The sequence below is a fragment of the Arvicola amphibius genome, chromosome 6 (assembly GCF_903992535.2).
Source record: "Arvicola amphibius chromosome 6, mArvAmp1.2, whole genome shotgun sequence".
Lineage (NCBI taxonomy): Eukaryota > Metazoa > Chordata > Mammalia > Rodentia > Cricetidae > Arvicola > Arvicola amphibius.
The window spans coordinates 137,711,156-137,730,237 of NC_052052.2; positions in this window are offsets into that span (position 1 = coordinate 137,711,156).

The following is a 19,082-nucleotide window of genomic DNA, read 5'->3' on the forward strand; positions in this document are numbered from 1 at the left end:
GAAACTCTCTGAATGCTTCTGCCTTCACTGTGGCATGGGATGGAAGGGACCTTCCAGTGCCTACATGATGAGGATCTGAACCAGAAAATGGGGTGTGACTTTTAAAATCCTGACCAAATCCTGGTAGTTTTCCAGGTCAGAAAAGATGGCCTTTTTTTTTTTTTCTCAGTATAGATGACAATTGTGTACCTAAAAAATAAAATGGAATTTTTCCTTGTTTTTCAAGACAGGATTTTTCAGTGGAACAGTCCTGGCATCTGCTTTGTAGACAAGGCTAACCTGGAACTCAGAGAAATCCGCCTGCCTCTGTCTCCCGAGTGCTCCCTGAGCCATAAAATAGAGTTTAAAACTGAACAAAAAGTAGTAATGACAAAAGGACTCTCCAGGCCCTGTCTCCATCTGTAGAGACAAAGATGGATGGCCCTTGGGGTGCTCACTTTCTCAGAGGTATGTCCTAGTGTAGGTTGCCTGTGTCCGGTGTCAGAGCCATATCTATGTGCATACAGATGGTATTATTTGGACTCAATGGGTTATATAAAAGAAAGAGAAGGAGAGCGAGAGAGAGTAAAAAAAGGAAATGAAGTTGGGAAGGGGGTTTGTTGGGAGCAGACAAAGTTAGGGGTGGCTATGGTCAATACATTGAATCCATGTGTGAAATTTATAAGAAATAAATTTAAAATATTTTTACAAGTTTTGTTCATCAGATGTTACTAATGTGAGGACTTAGGCACACGTAAAGAGTTTCACAGGCATGAATTTTCACAAGCGGTCTTAAGAGAAGATAGAACACATTCTGCAGTGACAGCTGGGTCTGCCACCCTCATGTTTCTGCCACCTTCATGTTTCCATTCATTCCTTCTCCTGGGCAGTAAATGAGAGCTCAACAAAGGTCTTAAATGTTCAAAGGGGCAGGAGGTCTTTATGGTCACTCTCATTTGTACTCTGAGATTCACAGGATCCAATGTTTATTTCAGGCTTACTTACCATTAACAAAATACAATCTTTGGTCACCCTAAGCAATGTTCATACACTGTACAAATAGAACTAGCAAGAGATTTAAGTTAACTAGAAACTCGACACTGGAAAGTGAATCTCTCTCAAGGGGACATGGTTCAGTGGGTAAAGTGTTGTTTTACAAATGTGAAGATTTGGGTTCCATTCCCACAACACCCCGGTATCGTAGTGTCGAGAGGTAAAGGTGGGAAGATCTCTGGAATAAGCTGGCCAGCCAGCCAGCCTCAACTACTCGGTGAGCTCCAGTTCAATGACAGACCCTGTCCTAAAGTCACAGATTGGCAGTTGCTGAGGAATGAATGACATTTGAGGTTAGTTAGTCTCTGACTTCCACAAGTACATACACATGTGTACCTGCATACTACTACTTCTCTCTCTCTCTCTCTCTCTCTCTCTCTCTCTCTCTCTCTCTCTCTCTCTCTCACACACACACACACACACACACACACACACACACACACACATACACACATACACACACACACACACACACCACAGAGTTCTCATTCAGAGACCATCTGAACCCACAAATTCCTTAGAAGAGAGTTGCTAATGGATGATCATCCCCTCCCTCCTCTGCACACCCCTGCCTCTGGGACCACTAACTTGTTTTCTATTGTGTGAAATAACTTTGTAGGGTCTACATATAAGTGAAAGCAATAGAATTTGCTTTTCTCTACCTGACTTATTTCATACAACATAATGTGCTCCAGCTCTATTCATGCTATTGAAAAGGACAGAATCTTATTCTTTTTTTTTTTTTAATAGCTGTGTACTGTCCTGTTGTATACATCATGTCTTCTTTCTTCATCAGTGGACAGATGCCTAGGTTGACTCAGTATCTTGACTTCTAATGCATCGTGCTACAGCAAGGATGCAGAACACATCAGCACACTGACTTCAGTGATATAGATATAGGAGGAGTCCTGGCCTTCTAGGCTGCATGCATTACAATTCTGTCTCTAGGTTTTGAGGAATCGATATAGATTTTCTCCATGGCTGTTTTATTTGTTTCCACTCGCAGAAACAATAGTCTTTCCCTTTCAACACCATTGGCATGTGTATTACTTTGTTCAACCTTTTTATGACTGCTCCAAGATGGGATGATATTTTGCTATGATCTTGATGATTATTTTCCTGATTATTGGTATTGCTATCATTTTCTGATATTGTTGATGGCCATTTGTATATCCTTTTTTTGGGAAACATTTGTGCTTTTTATTCACATGTTCCATTTCAAATGAGTCAATTGCACACATCTCTTTTTTGCATAGATTCTGTCTTCATTCTGTCCATTAATTCTTTCTTTATAGAAGCATTCCAATTTGAGGTCACTCCATTTTCCCATTTTGCTATTGGTGTCTGGGCTTATATGAAAATACAGAAGAGGTCATACCCTTTCTCTAGACTATGCTGATTCAATTAAGTTTGATAATCATCAGTTGTAAGTAAATTATGAATTTATTTCACCAAGGATAAACAGAAAGAAAAGAGAGGTTTTCCAGTGATGAATCTCAAAACTGATAAAGGTAAAGTTACTTGCTAGCCAACCACCAATTCACAAGTGCTTGATGGTCACTTTGGAGGAATCAATTAAGCAATTTCAAATCCTAAGATTAACAAGCTAATGTATAGGTGGAAGCCATAACATGTTCAAATTTTAGGACTTTTAAAGTTATTGTTGTAAGGATTTTAGCAATATAGCAAAAGCATCTCTCAGGAAATACTGACATTGTTCAGATTTCCAATTATATGTAAATGATGATTAAGAAAAAGCAAATGCAAACAGTGTGTGAGGCTGCATATTTCCACAGCGACATGAAAGGTTGGGTCTTTTGACCATGTACTATCCCCTCCTCTCTGTTCACACTTTCAAACTGGCATACAGCTCAGAGGAAGGTTAAGAAGTTGGTGTTATTTGACTTTTCATGCCAGAAAGGACACTTAATTAATGTCATCATTTATGCCATAGAATACAGTGAAACGGAACTAGGGTGGAAACCAAATGTTACACCAAAATCTGTATTCAAAAGAAGTTGTTTATTTTTGACTTATAGGCATATGGATTTGCCATAAGTTACACTGATAAGTATCTCTCAACACTGTCTTATTTTTAATGGTATTTTCATTATATTTTCTCAGTTTTGAAAATGACAGTTTATGTGGTACAAAAACTATTTAAGTATCCTGTAACCAGCGCTAACTGGTAGATTCTTTGGTGAAAGGTAAAGTAGGGGAGCAAAGCTCTATCTGCCAGGTGGGAGTTGTGGAGGGCACGTGGTTCCATTAACTCTCGGAGAAAAGTGGAACTGAAAGACGGAAGTGAGGAAACTCACGTGACTGAGGAGCTTGTGACATGTGTAGGAAAATAGCAGTGGGCCAGCTGCTGCTCGCTGTGCTGACCATGACAGTGGCCTCCCAGGAGCCACACAGTTGTTCTGTTTTCAGTCCACGAGGTTCCCGTGCTTAGACAGTTATTGCCAATTTCTTCCAAATTGCAGAAATCCTCTCTGTTATCAAACAAAGACCCCTTAACAAATCCCTTTATGCGCAAGAGAAAAACTCATGGGAAACTTAGGAGCTAAAAGTGTAACTTGCAGTCTGCAGACATCGTGACTCTGATTATCAGACCTCACAGAATCTGAGCAAGGAGCAAATTCTTTGGGGGAAAAAAAAAACCCTTCAGGATGGCTATGCCATCACATGGCCCTTAAAATATAAATGCACACAAAGCGGGCCTTTCTTCTGACAAAGCCACGCATAAGAAACCAATGGATGAAAATTTCGTTGGAATGTGACCTCACAGCGAAGACATCTTCCTTTTTATCTCTGGTTTGTGATTTCTGCAAACTGAATGCACCGTTTCCCAACAGGAAGCCACCGGGGATAACAAGGAACAGGAAATATGTTCAAACGAATTAAACTTGTTTCATGTGCTTTGACTCACACATTTTTGATTTTTTTCCGCTTGAAATGCACAGCCTTTGTGGCTCTCGCAGAGAAGGGGGGAACGAGTGCCTCGTGTGCATGAGATCCATCATATAATTACCTGGAGGAAATTAAAATGATACACACTGTAGTGAGGCGAAGGGAATGTTGAACAATTATTCAGGAAATCTGATTGGTTAAGGTACAGGGAATCATTTTTCAGACATTCCGGTCTTAGAGGTTTACTACCCACAGAGACGTGAAAAACTCCCTTGCCTGTGGAACCCCCATGGGAGGTCTCTGCAGTTCTGTGCATTTCCTCATGCTCCTGCCCTGCATAAAGGAACTGGAGAGGCAAGCAGCAGGGCATCACCAATGCTCCACGGGAGGGTATCCATGTTCCTACTAATAAGAACAAATGGGACCTCGGTATCCATAAACAAAGCATGGAAGGTTCTTAATTTTTTTCTCAGCCTTTAAAATCAACTATAAGTTATTAGGGAATTTTCTTGGGATTAATCACTAGTTACTTTGAGTCAAAGTTTACCCAGGCCATTATTCTCAAAACATTTCATTGCCTGGCAATATCACTGATGAACAGACTCAAGTGTGAATGAGCACTTACTCTTTCAAGCACCCTCCACAATGACACAAATCTTACTACAGAATCAGAAAACAAAGAGAAAATTAAAATAAAATGGGGAAGGTACTTAGCACCCTATGGGTTGGCTCTATCTATCATCTATTTATCTATCTATCTATCTATCTATCTATCTATCTATCTATCTATCTATCAATCTATCTATCTATCTATCTATCTATCTATCTATCTATCATCTATCTAATTATATATATGTGTGTGTATTATATATATATATATATATTTGTGTTACATAAAATTATCTACATAAACTCTCTATTAAGAAACTTCCAGAGTTTGGACGTAACTACAATTCCAACATCTTATGAAGAGTGGGTTTGTAGCTGCCACAAACCTAGGACCTTCTATTTTACTAGTTGACAAATGATGACCCAGGAAACAAAGGGCTCATGCCAGTTTTTCTGGACTACCTAATCACTGGTAGACATCAGCTATCGCCTAGAGTGCGTGCAGGTCAATTTTTGAGTCATCAAAATACAGGTATACTGAAAGAACAATGTAAATTTTCACTACAACTCAGCATGAATTTTAATAAGGGTATTCCATACTTGATGAGCTGACATTAGACATTTGGATTAAGGGCTGATATTTCTAAATGAAAATTTTAGCAGTTAGCTTTTCTACTTAGAAACATTTATAATAGGGAAACTAGTGATGTATTTTTTTTTTTTTTTTTGTTTTTCGAGACAGGGTTTCTCTGTAGCTTTTTTAAAGCCTGTCCTGGAACTAGCTCTTGTAGATCAGGCTGGCCTCGAACTCACAGAGATCCGCCTGCCTCTGCCTCCCGAGTGCTGGGATTAAAGGCGGGTGTTAATTGCAGGTTAAAGAATGCAGATTGATGTTCTTTCTCTGTTAGGCTAATGGAATAAATATTTTGGGTGTTAGGAGTATCTAAGATAAAATAGTATAAAGTAATTCATTTTGGAATTTGTGATTTTCCTCAGATACCATAAAGTGCCATTGGGCTTTTTCCTTCCATAGAAAAGCATTTGGATACAGACACAAGTTTGTGCAAGAGATCAGACACCAAGGGTGTGAAAAAGAGGTGAGGTCTCATGCTGGTTACTTTCTATATACTCTGTTCCTAGAACTAACATTTTTTTAAAAGATTTTTTTAAAACGTCTATGCGTGAGTGTGTGCATGTGTCTCCATGCACCATGTGTGCGCTGAATGCCTCCAGAGACCAGAAGACAGCATTTCAACTTCTGGAACCAGAGTTACAGATGGTTGTGAAAGTGGAGTGCCTGGGACTTCTGAAAGAGCAGCAAGTGTTCTTAACTGCAGAACCATCTCTCTAGGCCCCTAATGGTTTACGTATTCATTTTTGTATGTTGGTGTGTGTGTGTGTGTGTGTGTGTGTCTGTGTGTGTGTGTGCGTGTGTGTGCCTGCGTGTTGTGTATGTGCTTATGTGTGCAGGTGTCCATGAGGTCCAGAAGAGGGCATCATCAGATACGTATGAGTTGTAGTTATAAAGCTGACGTAGGTGCTGGGAACAAAGCTAAGGTCTTTTGCAAGAGCAGTAAGCACTCTTAACCACTGTGCCCCTAAAACTAACGCTTTCAAAACGGTAGGGTTTTTTTGTTTTTTTTGTTTTCATTGTCCAGGTTAATAAAAAAAATGAACTTGAGATATATTCTTGGGCCCTAAGGGAGAGAGTGGCAAAGAAGTAAGTGTATTTTCTAGCAAACCCCAATGAGCTGGCACACCAGTTATGTGCTACTTGTGTAGACTGTCTTGATTTCAGTTATTGGCTTTAATAAAACCCCAAAATTTGAAATGAATGTTAAAAGCAGCTGACAGTGGTAGCTTGGACCTGCTCCTGAGCTTTTCTAGCATTGCCTCAAGCAATTTAAATCATTCCCAGGCCCATCTTTCTGAAAAAGAGAAGAACTTAAAGCCTTGCCCCCCCATTATCTCATCCAGCAAAGGATAAATGCCACAGAACACAACTGCCTGAGCTCCTTCCCTGGACTCTCACTAGACCAAACCCCTTTTCAGGCCTTCAGCAAGATAACAGCACAGGACACAAGGTTCTACAAACTCTCCAAACTGTAGAAGAAAGGCGGAATTGATTTGCAAACGTTTAAGAAAGATAAAAGCCATACGACCTTTCGTTTTTGAAGAAAATTGAAAGTTGTCACTTGGAAAGGTTGTGTGAGATGAAAATAAGAAACTCATAATAACCATGCAGGCTGGCAAGAGAGTAGCAGCTGCCCCACCTATGGCTAAAGGGTGGGCCAGGTTTTAGGACCCATCTCTATCTCACTTCCAAGGGAAGAGTGTTTGTGTCTTCCCAGGTGACTCTGGGAGAGTTCCTATCCTCAGCTGGTTGCCATATTGCTGTTGTTGTTTTGTTTTTGTTTTTGTTGCTATTTGTTTTTTCTGCTTTGTTTTGTTTTGTTTTTAGCATATTTTCACTTAGTAGAATTCTACTTTTTTGACTTAAAAGAACGCCCCTGGCAGGGTGGTTGTGAACTAGAATAGACAGCCTGGGATTACACAGCCTGGTACAGTGGAGACAAAGGCTTTGGAGATTTTGTTGTTTAGTGAAGGCACATGCATTTCTTGGTCCAGAGATAGTAAATTTCACTGGGTGATCACCTGATAGAAGAGTCAGAGAGATCTTCTCTGGGTACCAGTCTAGTTCGCAGGTCTCAGCTCCACCCTTGTGTCCCAATTGCCTCCCAGTGACTTCACATTCTAATTCTAACAAACAGAAATTTGGGACAAGGACAATGTACTAGCATTTCAACTATCAAACATCTTAATTCTTAGTGATATCCATATTTGCTGATTTGGCATACTTGCTAGTATGCCCTGGATCAACCTATGACTTCTCATCTGAAAGTTCAAGCAGCCTATCTGAACATTTCCTGGCTCGCATGTGCAACTAGTTACATCCCTAATATATAGGTCTTGATACGATGCGAAGATTCCCTCTTTGCTCAGAACAATGTTGAACAAACAGGAGACTGTGTAAGATCAAGAGAAAAGCTTTTCAACCCATATGGCTTGGTCTGAACTTCAGAGTTCCTAAGTCAATAGGTCTGAGAGGAAACCTAAAACCTTTCAGGTGGTGTCAATGGTTCCAACACCATCTCTAGAGAATCATTCACTGAGAAAAATTCAGCCTAATCCCTAACTTTATTTTAAACTCCAAGCTTTGGTCATCACGGAGTCAATTCAGGATCAACATCATAGAACCTAGAGGTCTACATTCCCCATCTGTGATAGCAGAGGAGTGGCAGTTCTATCAACCAGCTTAACACTATGATTTCTTTCATTTAGAGAGCTTCAGAGGCAGGGGTCTGACTCTGAGCCCTTAACCCTCCCTCTAGCTCCTAAGCCCTGCATGACCTTGAACACGTGCACTCACCTCTGTACACTGAGGCAGAGATGGGGATCCACCTACTCAGAAACAGAGTATAGCACCTTTGTAGGCATTCAGTTAGTGTTACCTACTATTGTTCACACCTGAGTTGTCATTCGGATGCCTAGCCTTGAGCAATTTGCCTTCATAATTCTTAGTTATAATTCTTACTATAATTCTGGATGGTAGCTATTTTGTGCCCAGTTTGAGGAGGGAACTGTGGGATAGCTGATTTTAGTTGTCAATTTGACAGAATCTAGAATCCTCTGGGAAGAGAATCTCAATGGCGGGACAAGGGATTTCCTAAAGAATTGGCTATGGACATTTCTGTAGGGGAGTGTCTTGATTAACTGATGTGGGAAGACCGAGTCCACTGTGGACAGCTGCAGTCCCGAGGTTTGACCTGGACTGGGGAAGAGTTGGGAAAGTGAGTTGAGTGGTAAGCAGATATTCTCTACCGTCTCATGACTATGAATGAGACCCTTTGATGCCTTGATTTCCTCAGAATAATGGGCTGTGATCTGGAATTATGAGCCTTATAAATCCTTCCACTCTTCAGCTTCCCATTGTCAGGATATTTTATCACAGCAGCTGGAAAGGAAACTAAGGCAAAAATCTCACAGAGATTTAAACTGTATCTGATTTATTTGGTTTTAACGATGCCTTCTTTACATTAATCATGTTGACCTTGTAAATCTGTGATCACACCATTCCCTTGCTTTTTTTATTCCTCATAACTCTGCACAAATGTTCAACAGGATTCTGTTTTTTTTCTTTGGTGCTGGAGTCCAAGCTTAGGACTTAAATGTGCTAGACAAGGTTCTTGGTATTGAGCTTTGTCCAACCTCAAGACTACTAAGCAGACATTCCTTGATTTGGTGGAATTCCTGTCTTATCCCCTGCTGTATCCAGCCAATCTCTACACTAAAACCTGCCTTCATTCAGCTTTGGGGATCTTTTGGCATATACTCTCTTGGAAATCTTGGATTGTCCATAGTGACTGAGTCAAAGTACTGTTTAACATTAATTTTCAAATGTCTTAGGAGTTTGAACACCAAATAATGATTAAAATAAATTTATGTCAAACTTTGTATAGTGTTTCTATTCACCACTTGGATTTTGATAAGTTGAAATAAAATTAATATTGCAATAAAAATGTCTAAATTATGCTAAATGATTTATTTTGGGCCCACTCAGGGTTATTCAGTCAATTCTGATTCTGCCATTGTGTCAATGACAGGTGAAATTCTCTCATCTCAATTTAAGTGGATGGGTAGGTAAAATAAAATAAAAATGAAAGTAGTTTCACCAAAAGCAGGCTCCACTATTCTTGGTGTTTAAATTTAATAATATGTAAAAGTCAAATTTATTGTCCTTAATTCTTTGGGTCTGTTGTCAGTGTTGCTTGGGATCCTGGAAACTGCTTGTCTTCGGTCTCTCAAATTGTGGAAACTCTTCTGAATGGACACCACTCCATCCCTTTAAAGTACCAACACCCCATTATTTCATAGTCACTGATTTTAGATGTATACTTTTAAAATCAAACAGGACTTTTTTTATTTTTTCAAGCCATTGTCCCAAGGAGTTACTTTATAGTACACTTCTCTAATAACACTTAAAAGTATATATCTCTGATTTTCTATCTAAAATTCTACTTTGAGCTTTTGGAGAGACTCCATTTTTTTAATCAGGAAGTGTATTTCTGGTTATCAAGATGCACAAGATGAGTGCTACCAAGATTTTCTCTGAAGTGCTCAATTACTTACCAGGGATACATTTCTGAGTCACCATCTTTGCTCCCTTCACAACCAGCAGAACACAGTCAAAGGAAGCCACACATGGGACTTTCGCGTTCTGTAAACAATAATATATAGTGTCTTACATAGCAATTAGGTAGAACAAATTTGCTACAATTTGTAATTATCATAGCTATTACCATTATTTTTAATGAATCCATTCTTGAATTAAGGTTACGTTTGGTTTATTCACAGTATTGTTAAGACTGTTATAAAAAAAATGGGCAAGGCTTTCAGCCATTTATAATAAAAGTAGAATGACTAAACAGACCTCCATTTTTTTATTTGCATTAATGAGTTCATCCCCAAATATATATGCAATAATATATAAAATTAAGTTATAAATGTAGGGATGTGCTCCAAGTCACCACGAAAATCTGCATGCAAATGCATAATAATCACAAATCTACAATATTACAATATTAAAAAATACCCACAATTAAATTATCATGTGGAAATAATCATAATGTTATTGGAAACTCAATTATTGTAGCAAGCCTTGTCGGGGAATTAGCAGAGTATGGCAAAGACAAGTCAGACCTGAATTCATCAAATATATATTATCACAATATTACATGTTCACTTCGATTCCATGCAAAGACAAACATCCTCCCTCACTAGTATCTGCTCGATGCATTTGTATTATTCATGAACAACTCTGTGATGTATTATACATACAAAACTGATTGTACGCTTCTTGCCGCAGGCTCCGATGCAGAGACACAGAATTAATTTTATTATATACACATGCATGATAATTGGGAAGGATTCGGTCAAATACCAAACTGCTCCTGTGCTTCATTATTCTACTTTCCCAAAAAGAAAGAAACAGGACGAAGGTCTAATGCCAAAAGCCATTTCTCTTCATGCCAGTGAAATTCTCTGTCACCTAGTATAGAAAGTTCTAGGGTATTAATGAGCCCCCAAACACTGCTCTTTATTAAAGCAAGCACTTGGGCTCAGTTTTCTCATGTGCTCAAAACTTTGGTTGAAGAGACATGACACTCTGGAGTGTTTGGGGATTTCTCTTCACTTCCCAGGTCTGGCAGCGGTGGTAGAGTGGGCTGACCAAACTGCTCTAATACTCACTCTAACTAGGCAGGTTTAAATGCAGCAACTTGCAAGGGGAAGACTGCCAAGTCCTCTGTCACCGCTTCCACCCTCCTGTTTCATCACTTCCGCCCCATGACTCACAAGGCTGGTGCCCTTTGATGACTGTTTTCATCTTTCTGTTCCCAGGCTGAGCAGAGCGCCTTCCACACAGGAGAAAACAAACCCTTGTTTGTGAGTTTAAGACCTTAGTCTGCCATTGCATCCTGTACCAGTCACCTGATTCTCAAGTTGATCTTTACCAGCACTGGCCGCTAGAAATAAAATATGAACCACAAAATTTCCTGGAGCCTACGCTAAACATAGAGCAGGGGAGGAAGAGACTCAGTTAATTTTAATAATGCTCCATTTAACCCAATGTGTTTCACAAGCTCATTCCTTCGACCTACACTTTATATGAAAAATGTAAATGAGGTACGTTAGTGGTCACCTAATCTTCATTGTTATTTTTTTATTTACAGGCTCGTCTCATTTAGAGATGGCCCCATCCAAGGTCCCATGGTGCATGTGGCCTATAGCTGGGTGTGCAGAAGAACCCCCTATTAATCTTCTCAGACTCACCAGTCAGTGCACAATCCAGATGAACATTTCAGCAGTCCCTTTCCTCTTCGGTTGAATGTTTGTCCCTGTATCTCTGGTTCAGAAGCCCCCACCCCAGTCAGAAGAAAGAAAGATGACTTTTGACTTTTGGAAAACTTAAAAACAAGGGGCATTACTTTTCTCCTCTAGGAGTTTGGATAGAGTTCCTTCTGACTCACACAATCTCCTTTACACAGTCTGAATTAAAATGTTCACAGAAGAAAGCGAAGCATGAAAGAAATCACACATAGTCGGAGAGTTTCAGGACACAATCACACCTCCACCTAGTGCATCATGTGTAAGCTCCCAAGTCCTAATTCATAAAATGACTTAACTCTATCTCTTAGGCCAAGAAGGACAATTGAATAGATGTACTGTGCTTAGTTTGGTGCTTAATATGTATTAGACACTCAATAACTCAATAAAAATTTCTTAAACATTTATTTTAAGTGTGTGTGTGTGTGTGTGTGTGTGTGTGTGTATGTATGTTAGAGAAGTTAGAAAAGCATTGGATTGCTTGAAGCTGGAGTTACAGGCAGGTGTGAGCTGCTCAGTGTGGAAGCAACAGGCGTGGGTTCTGTCTCTCCACCCAGAGCCACACCTACAGGATAGGTGGGATTGACCAAACTGGGAAATCTGGCTTTGAAAAAGCTATGACTGTGAAGGTTTTTCTTGGAAATGCTGACAGGGAAGTTCAAATGCCAAGGATGTATGCAAAATATCCTTAAGTACTGAGTTAAAATGAGGCTCGTGTAGAACTTTTCTCATCACTTCCAGAGTGAAACCTTAAAGGAAGGAGGGAATTTTTCCCATCAGATACTTGGCTCTAATATGACATTCAAAATATGGGACAACTAACAAAAACATGCATGAGAGCAGAGGAAAGGACACAGCTGAATCTCACATTCTCTTGAAAATCGTAAATGCAACAGCGTAGAGGAAAACGCAGGCATGTGCTTTTATGGGCTTCATGGTGGATTGTCTGCAGCCTTCACACCTGGCCTGGAAACTATACCGACACCAAGAACCTTTCCAACAAGCAGCAACTTGATGGTGGCAGAGGAGTGGCTGTGGGGAAGGTGGAAGGGGTTCTTAGTGCCTCGGTTCGCTGGATTTAGCTGTACCTTGGGCTTCTTCTCTATCACATTAACTTTCTTTCCCCAAGCTTTGAAGTGGATGAAGACATTGTGATCTTTTTTGTTAAGTTTTTTCTTACCTTTGGTTTTACAAACTAGTGGTATTTGGACACTCATGATTTTCCCACTGAAGATCTTAAGTCTTTCTTCTAAACACTTTGATTTTATGAAGTTCATTTCAGATCAACCTTGAGCAATCTAAGTTTCCTTTTTAGTTCCAGACACTTAGCTATTCTTTGGAGAGGGCACACCTCAAGGTGCAAAGCACAAGTTCGTATCTGAGAAGGTGACATTGATGATGTATTTGCATGCACTTAAGTTGTCGTGACCTATTTGCTCATATATAAAAGCCATCTGTACACACGGTGTGAAAGATAAAGCTATATTTTGAGGAATGGACCATGCTATCCAGAGCCAGGTTGGTAGGGATGCTTGATATATGGCCTGCTTTCTTACATGAAATCACCTGTTCTTTGCCAAGAGTTTCATTATTATTCCTATTGGTGCTGTTGTGGATGTTGTGGGGATGGCCTCGTCCGCATACCCTATGGGACCCAAAGTCAGATTAGTGTTTTAGTTTTTCAGACATTGGAGTATTTGCATACACCCAATGAGATATTTGGGAGTATAAATCTGAATATGAATTTATTTATGCTTTATTCTCATATATATGATATATTTATATATATGATAAAGATTTAGCATTTGGGTAATTTCACGCAGTCTTTTTTTTTTTTTTTTTTTTTTCTTTACTTTTTGAGACAGGGTTTCTCTGTAGCTTTGGAGCCTGTCCTGGAACTAGCTCTTGTAGACCAGGCTGGTCTCGAACTCACAAAGATCCACCTGCCTCTGCCTCCTGAGTGCTGGGATTAAAGGCGTGCGTCACCACAGCCCGGCTCACACAGTCTTTTAAATAAGCTTGGGCCTGAGTGCTCACAGGTTGGAATTTTCCTTTTAGTATCAGGTCAGTGCTTACGAAGTTTCTGCTGGGCCGGGTGGTGGAGGTGCACACCTTTAATCCCAGCATTCTGGAAGCAGAGGCAGGCAGATTTCTGTAAGCCTGAGGCCAGCCTGCGCCACAAAGTGAGTTGCGGGGCAACCAGAGCTGCCATACGGAGAAACTCTGCCTCAGATGGAACCAACAAACAAAAAAATAGTTTCTGATCTTGGAGCATGATGATATTGTTCATATTTTGGGGTTAGGAATATTCGACCTGTGTGGGATACTTTGGATTTGAAGTATTTGTGACCATTCCTATGCACATTTATAGCCTAACAGGTGACTGTTGCACTTATAGTTAAGAAACTAACAGTCATTTATCACAAAACCGGTAGTAATAAAAAAGAAATCTACATACAATGAACTTTTGTTGTTGGTAAAGATTTCCTTTTTGCTTCTAGGCTAGCCTAGTATTATTTATGAGAAATGGAATGTGAACCACAACCATGACTTAAATACATAGTTTGAAGTTTCTGATAGGGACAGGGTAAAAATCAATCAATCAATAAATAAAAGACAAATAATTCAGGTCAAATTAATTTAATGGTATCTTATGGTTAAGGATATATATCTAAAATCTACAAGATTTGAGCAAGATAATAGTGTCCCTTTTTCTAGTTTTATTTCTCTTTGTGGCCCATGTCCCTGCTACACCCTTCCCAGGCACTCACCATTGCATGTTAGCACATGGCTGGCCATTGGCCTTTATAGCGCAGAGAGCTTGATTTGCAATCTCCAGCCTCAGTAGCCTGAATTGCAGCAAAAAAAAGCCAGGCTATTCAGTGAAGATTGACATTTGAACAAAGGAAATTTCCTTACACTTGAGCAAAAGAACTAATAGTTTTTACTAATTCTGGGTGATCTCTGGGCCACATTGGGCTGTTTCTCATGCTTTGCATTAGGGGTTCTTTGTAATACAATATGAAATCAGTAATAATTAAAATGATATGCTGTGCTATTAACATTCTCAAATCTTTAAAGCAATGTGATCTATGCCTGCAGTCCTGCCCATGCTGGCTAATTAAACAGCTTACAGCTGTAAATGGTTATTATAAGCAGTTTTCTGTTCAGACTTGGAGAAATGTGGCTTATAGTGTCAGGGATGCTAAACCCAGAGAAAGGCTTAAACTAGAGATCAAGGCCCACATAAACAAGATTGGTGTGGGAGAATGGCTTCATTCCTTGTTGCCAGTAGGGGTTTTTGCAACAACTTGGGCTCCTATTGGACAAGAGGTCATGTCAAAACATGGGAGCCAAACATCCATGCCATGAGGGTTGAGGCTGCAGGCTGGTGCGCAGTATCGCCTCCTCCCTCTGCTCTTTCTTTTTTAAGTCAGCATTCTTGAGGGACCAGGCAACAGGACCCAAAGCGGAACCCAGGCTCCACTCCACCTAGCAATTTCTAATCTGCTGTGATCAGCTCTGGAGTCAAGGGATTTGGGTGTGTAAAATCAAAGACTTGGCTCCATCCTCTCTCCCTCCTTTCTTCCTCCCCTCTGTGTTCTCCACTCCTACAAATCAGAACTGAGCTACTTGCTTCCTGCACTTGCTTTCCAAGTCTTTTTGATTCACTATCACAGGCATCCTACAGACCCCTGAGGAGAACTTAAGCTAGCTCTCCCTAAACCTGGGAAGTTAGTAGGAGAATCTTGACTTTTCTAAAAAAAAAAAAAAATATTCTCTATTTCTACCTGCCAGTGAATCTGTAATGACCTTTGTGTTGTCAACTACCCTTGTCCCTTACGAAAGCATAAGTGGTCTGGCTATAACCACTGCACCTGGCACCAAGTTGGTAAACTATGAATGAGAGAATCAATGAGCAAATAAGGCACCACATGAAAAAAAATGAATGCCCATCACTTTCTGGCACTCTCTATTAAGCCTTAAATTTGAATTTTGATGTGGCAAATCTCATAAAGTTTCTGCTTGATATTTCACAAAACCACGTGTGCCCCTCATGGGCATGTGGCTGTATGGGAGCTCTTATCATTGGGCTGACAGCATCAGGACAGGATATGCCAGCTATCTGCAGCCTAGGAAAAAGTCAGGGTCAAGGTAGAAGTTCTAATGAAAATGCATCATTTAAAAAAAAGCTGTACAGTTTTTTTAAAAAAAAAAATCTAGATTCAACCATTTTAAGTCAGGAACCCTCAGTTTCTGCATGGAATAAATGTAAGGAAATATATTATAGAAGCTAAGTCATCTGATTGGACCTAATGATGAAAGCCTGAAAGCCCAAGTAATCTACTCCAGAGGTTGAGGAAGCATCCAGGGTTCCCTGGACTATTGCATGAGTTCAAAGACAACCCAGGCAACTAAGAAGACTCTTCCTCAAAAAGAGATGTGGGAAAGGGCCAGAGGACATAGCTAGATAGTTGATCGCCCATATAGCATATAGAATTCCTAAGATCCAGTCACTACTACAAAACACACATACAAACAAAAAACTTAGCTGTCCTATGTTGTGACTTGCTTTCAAGACTGTAATTATAGGAGAAATAAAATTATGTTTTCCTAGGTAAGGCATTAAGAATAAAATCCTTACTGTGTATAGAAAGTACTCAAATCCGTGTTGCAAGGAGACAATTGCTGAGAATCAAATGTAAGGATTCACACAGAACAATGATCCCTCCAGGCATCTAGGTGTCCAGAAATGAAGATTTGAAAGTTTGTGTCTAGCTTATCTAGGTTTATATTATCCTTCTTCCTTTTGAATCTATTTAACTTATATTTACCTGTAGTTTTTTTTCCTCTGAATAGTGTAGTAAAACAAAGCCTGTCCTTGACTCCGCAGAAACTCTTTGCCCCTTAGGTGTGTTCAAATGCATGGCCCAGACTTTCAGTGCCTCAGCTTATTCAGAGGAAAGATGAGTTGGTGACCCAATAGATTATCATGCAGGAGGAAAGTGAATCACAGGGATTGTAGCAGCCATGTTTTGGAGGTGCATTTGGGGTGATCTTTTTGGACCATCATGGGGCAAACTGGAACTGCTCAAATTCTCAGAGATGTTAGAGTGCTTCCATCTGAATATGGAGGATGACCACAGGTAGAAACGACAGCAAGTAGTGTACTCTCTAGAACAGAGGCGCTCCCTGCCAGCTACTTTGAAAAGACCAGCAAGAAAAAATGCAAGGGTTCTACCTCAGCTTTGGCCAGCCTGCTGCAGGAGGAAGGTGCTAACTTAAGACTTGGGACTCCAATAAGGAACTGAAGATGCTCTCACTCACGTGTGAAGGAAAAGGATGGAACCCAGAGAAACAGAAAGGGGAATGTTGGTTGCCAGGAGCTACAGGTGTGAGAATAGGCCAGATGATTAAATGCACACAAATTTGTGGGGATTCATAGTTACATGATGTAGTTAATAATGAAATTAAAATGGATAATAGTGACTGAAGAGATGGCTTAGTATTTCAGAGTGCATACTGCTTGTGCAAAGAATCTAAATTCGATTCCTAGCACCAACTTTGAGTAGCTCACAACTACCTATAATTCAAGCTCTGACACCCTCTTCTGGCCTCCATATACCATATACCTGCAATAACATGTTCACTACACATACAGACACATACACACAAATAAAAAATAACTCTATTTTTAAAGTGTTTAAAAAATTAGAATTTGTATTTCCTTCCAAAAAATAATGTTAAGTGAGAGTATGAGCATGTTAAAAATGTCAATACATCTGACTTTATTATTTTATAGTGAATGAATATATACAACATATGATATGAGCAACAGCCTATTTAAAAACATAAGTGTACATATATAATTTTGTGTCAATTAATATAAAAGCCTTAAGTTTAAAAGGGGGTAGAATAAGAGCTAAAAACAGTATTTAGAAGAGTTTAGGAAATCTGAGCAATCCATTTGCTATTAGGGACTCCTCTACATACTATGTTCATGGAACAAAGTCAATTTACTCATGTTATCAGACACACAAAACTATTATCCCATACACGATATTTTCATATATATATGGCATTAAACAATATGTACACATTTAGGTCCATAGCTTCTGTCTTTTTTTGGCATCAGACATTCTGCTTTCATTAAGATCATTTAGTTCCATGATCAAATGACTATTCCATTTTTCTAAAGTAAATATTTTGATGTCATGGTTATAAATTCAAAATAAAAAATATGTATGTGTCATGATGATCTAGTCCATGGCTAATTTTGTTATTTCCTGTATAGAACAAAAGTTAAACACTTAAGCAAAACAGTCAGTTTTATTCCCTACTTTGTAGTAGGCATCCATGTGAATGTATTTTAAATGGTTGTACTTTTTCTTTGTATGGTTAGTTTTTACATGGGGCATAAATACACTTAGCATACACACTGTTAGCATGCACAGTGCTAGCATGTAAACTGTTAGCATGCACACTGTTAACATCCACACTGTTAACATCCACATTGTTAGCATGCACTGTTAGCATGTATACTGTTAGCATGTACACTGTTAGCATGTACACTGTTAGCATACACACTGTTAGCATGCACACTGCTAGCATACACACTGTTAGCATGCACACTGCTAGCATGTACACTGGTAGCATATACACTGTTAGCATACACACTGTTAGCATACACACTCTTAGCATGCACACTGTTAGCATACACACTGTTAGCTAGTCCATTCACTGACCTAGAAGTACAAAAAAAATCCACTTCTTCCTTCCAGTTGTCATACAACACACTCAAAGGACACTGAATTTACCCACTCCGAATTCTTACAAACATTATTAGCTCTCCCTGCCTAAGACAGGACAGAACTAATGGGAGACCACCAAGTCCACTTGGAATGGGACTGATGGAACATGCAACCAAATCGGACTCTCTGAAAGTGGCTGATGGTGGAGGCTGACCGAGGAGCCAAGGACAATGGCGATGGGCTTGGTCTCTACGACATGTACGGGCTCTGTGTGAGCCTTGTCAGTTTGGTTGCTCACCTTCCTGGACCTGGAGGGAGTTGGGAGGACCTTGGACTCAACATAGTGTAGAGCCATCTCTTTGATGGCTCTTTGGCCTGAAGAGGGAGGGAGTGGGGGTATAGGTGGAGGGGAGGGGAGGGAAGGGGGAGGAGAAGGGGAGGAGATGGCAATTTTTAATAAAAAAAATAAATAAACTGGGAAAAAAAATAAAAAAAAAAGAACTGGATCTCGAAACGTTGACTAAACCCACATGGATACATATTTCAGACCATGACTAAATGTTGTGATGCATAATTCTTTTCACAACAAAAGTCTAAAATATTCCTGCTGTCTCCTAGTCCTCATACCCACCTCAGTAAAAACAGGTAGAGGAAAATAGTCTAGAAGAGTGAACATAAACATGGGAAACAACCTGTAGATGTTACTACATAGTAGGGAACACTGGAGTGACTCAGCTTCATAAGGGCACTGCTCCCTGGAAGAATGGTGAAGAGCATGGTCTAATGCGCTGTCACACCACAATCGAGCCCAATGCATCGTCACACCATAATTGA